This window comes from Halyomorpha halys, unplaced genomic scaffold (genome assembly GCF_000696795.3).
Source record: "Halyomorpha halys isolate HHAL.00 unplaced genomic scaffold, Hhal_1.1 Scaffold100.1, whole genome shotgun sequence".
Lineage (NCBI taxonomy): Eukaryota > Metazoa > Arthropoda > Insecta > Hemiptera > Pentatomidae > Halyomorpha > Halyomorpha halys.
This window is the reverse complement of record NW_027112088.1, coordinates 624821-628756: the sequence shown is the minus strand read 5'-3', so window position 1 is coordinate 628756 and position 3936 is coordinate 624821.

Sequence of the window (3936 nt, the reverse complement as noted above, 5' to 3'; positions counted from 1 at the left end):
GCCAAAGTAAATATTGAAATATTTAAGGTGTACACCTCTGATGTTTTTTTTCCAGAAAAATCTAAACGTTTCGCTCACTTTTCTATCGGAGCTCCGATTGGTTTAAAAATAAAACAATATTTTTTTCCGAATAACAAAAAAACAATTTTAGTTAATTAATATTTTCGGTTAATATTTTTAAAAAAAAAATGCAGTTTGAAATTAAAAAATATTTTTGGTAACGTTTTGAAAAAGCCGCCATTTTTCATTTCCTCCATCGATTTTGACTAGTAATTATATAAAGTTTTCATCAGAGTAATTAAAAATTGGAATAACTTCTTTTGTTTCCTCCAGGCTCTTTGAATATTGGGGCAGGAACAGAAGAACTTGGTCAAACCTAATCCTATAAGTATTAATGAATAAACATATATATATTATAGTATTCATGATTGGATCTTTTTTTTAAATATATAAAAAAAAATATATAAAAGCAGTGACATCTTAATAGTGAAAATTAAAACTGAACTTGATTCCGAATTCGTGTCTATTAAAAAAAATATATAAATCCGACACTTAAAAGAAATAAAAGTAATGAAAGTTAATTATAAAATTTTAGCCTGACAATAAAGTAAAATCACAATTTTGTTGATTAATCGCATGAATAAGTATAATTACGATGTAAGTAGCCTCTGTGAGAGTTTATTTACAAACTAGTCGTGAAATTTCACTCATTCCCGAAAAAAGAAAGTATAATCTCAACTTAATGTGGTTCTTGTCTCTCTCTTAGTCTGTATTTTAATTCTCTATTTATATAGATTTCTTTATCTCGCAAGTTATAAATATATTCTCCTGTTTAAAGTTATAAATTAGGAGAAAATCTAGGAGAGAATAAGTCTGAACTAAGAAGCATTGAATAATAAATGTGGAATGAGGCTAAAATTTGGAATAACATGATTACAGAATGACATATATGTGGAAACAAATAAATCTAAATTAGGCATAATTAAAAAAAAACATAATCATGTATGTGTATTTACCTGTAAACTGGAGCAATTCTTTTAAAGGTTTTCAGCCTTGTAGATGGCCATTTGAGGCAGATTTTTTTTTTTTTTTTCCTCCTCTTCTGTAAATATTTTAATTGGTATTTAGTACATACATATAGGAGGTATGCTATATGTATAGCTGGGTGTGAAGGATACCTTGGATTGTCTTTTGGCATTATAAGGTTAGGTGAGGGGTCCAATGAAGGTTGTAAACTTGGTTGTAAACTTACGCCAGTGGATTATTGGAACGGGGAGGGGCCGTTCCGTTGAGGCAGATTATATTCAGAAAGCAATAGATACCACACCAATACTTTCATTCATTGAACTACAGTTTCTATTGGAAAAAAGGCTGGATACCTTGAAATACATATTCATTATTGATATACATATTCACTTTGACTTCCCTTTATATGGAATAACATATACGTTATTCCATAACGCCGTTTTTTAATTTTAGACATTTTTTAAATATTGCTCGATTTAACTGCTTAAAGTCTCCTCTTCCCGTTTTAAGCATATATTTCAAAAGTGATATAGGACCATCGTTCCCTGGGGTTTATAGTGAGGCGAGTCGGGCAGGGAATGATTGCTTTTTTTTTTGTGTTATTATCTCTCCTCTGTGAGATTGTGACATGTCATCCTCGACCAACCTACAATAGTTGTCTGTTTGAAAATACAGATAAGGTTACCACGCAGGGCGGGAGTGTTGGGTTCCAAGCCGTTTTTCAATTTCAGGCGATTTTTAATATTGCTCGATTAAACTTAAAGTCTCATCTTCCCGTTTTAAGGAAGTTTTTCAAAAAGTGTATTGCGATAGTGCAAAAGTTTGAATTCGGATTTTCGACGGAAATATATGTTTTGAGATACCCTGAGTCCAAATAAGCAAATCTCGCAAAATGGTCTATATATATTTTAGTGAGCAGCCTAACTCAAAAAACCAAAAATCGTAAGAAACTGAAATAATAGATTTAAGGTATGTTTTTTTGTTTTCTCCAAAACGCCTGTAACGGTTTCGATCGGTGATTCAATAAGCAATTAAATGGTCTTTTATATTATTTGAAATAAATAACCATTTCTAATGGTTGACAGCACTAAATAATGAATAAATATTATAAAATTCGATACACATCTAAAGGGAAAATATAGACAGGTTTGAATCAGAAAAAAATTCAGATGACCCGATGATCTCCCGATCTGGAGAGTATGTTTATAATTTTATATAACATATAAATAGACTAAATATAACGTTTTATTTTGTTGTATCTTGGCAGGAAAAGAGTTATTATTCGTTATTTCCATCTCAAGAACTCTAAATATGTATTTTTATAGCAAAATAAAAATAAAAATGTTTTGTTAAAATTTTTTCCCTTTCTCGAATCAGATTTTTTTTTTTCAAAAATCACAAAAAATAGCTATAACTGAAAGTTGCGTGATGCGCCCACTGCACCACAATTTTGTTTGTTCGTTTCTATTGAATGTTTGGTTATGTAAGATATTTTCCACGCTTTTGGAAAATGTCTTACGTTACATGTTTTAAAAAACCTCAACCCACACAGACTAGTGTGACTGAATCAAATCATGAAAGAACAAAATGAGATTTAGAACAGTTAAGGACACATTTGTGTATGTGAATAATCCTGCAGACATCTATAAAAGATTGCCTTGAAATCAGCGGTTACGGCTTTAGGTTACTAAACCCGGAGATCTTTACAGCTGCGTAAATCCGCTGCATTCTTCCTCACAAAAGCACGAAGGTAGGTTACGGTCAAATGAGTAAGGTTTTATTCACAGGAGTTATGAAAATTTTACTTAGTCCTTGGTTAGGTTTTTCGAGGTCATTTGAGTTGTATTGAATACGTACTACCGATTATAATGGGTTGTTAGGAACAGAGCTTAGGTGGCTAATAGGGGAATTAACGACAGAATTGGTAATTGAATTGTAGGTGACTCGTTTTTGGTATTGTTAATTGAGTACAAAGAGAAGAAGTAATGACTCTGTATCTGATTCATGAATAGATATGGAGTCCTTATCCATCATTGCTATATCAATGTGTTATGTATACTGTCGTTGGAGATGGCTGTATAATCAATTATCAAAATAAATGTTAATTAATTAATTAATTAAGATTAGGTCCTGCAAAAACTATTATTATTATTAAATTCCTTTTGTGTTTACCAGTTTACCAATTATATTTATAAAATATTGTTACCATTAATTATATAATATGATAAGGGGTAGTATTGTGTAATATAACAGTACATAAAGGAACTAAGTATTTATTTACATTGATTACATGATTGCCATAAAGTGAGCATATAAAATGATAGAATGGTTTACATTATAAATAATAATCTAATACATATCTGGATGACTGCTCAGTTGGGTGATGCATGTCGTGGTGTGTCAGCCGTGGGTGTCGTCTTGGCCGAAGGGATGGTGTTGCCGAAGGGGCTGTCTCGTTAAATGGTCTGTATGTGTTAACCAACCTAGTTCAAAAACGAAAATTCTTATGAAACTGAAAAAACATATTTAAGGCTGGTATACCCCTGGGGTTTTAGGCAAAATTTTTGATAAAATCGAAAGTTTCTCAACCATAAATTTTACACATTTTTTAGATTTTCTCAAAAACGGCTTTAATAATTCGGATTAAACTCTATGCATAAATCTATATGAATGATATTTAATATTTGCTAGATTCTATCCTAATTAAAATAGTTTAACAGGGCATAAATGCCGAATTTTCAAAATATTGTACTCTAAAGTGAATTTTTTTAAATGTTTTTTATTTATTTATTGATATTTACAACTGTACATAAATACATCAAGTAAATTTGAGGAAATCAAAATGCCATGGTACAAGCATATAGAGAAACTACCCAATGGTAGCACTCTAAAAACATTTTTACAATATAA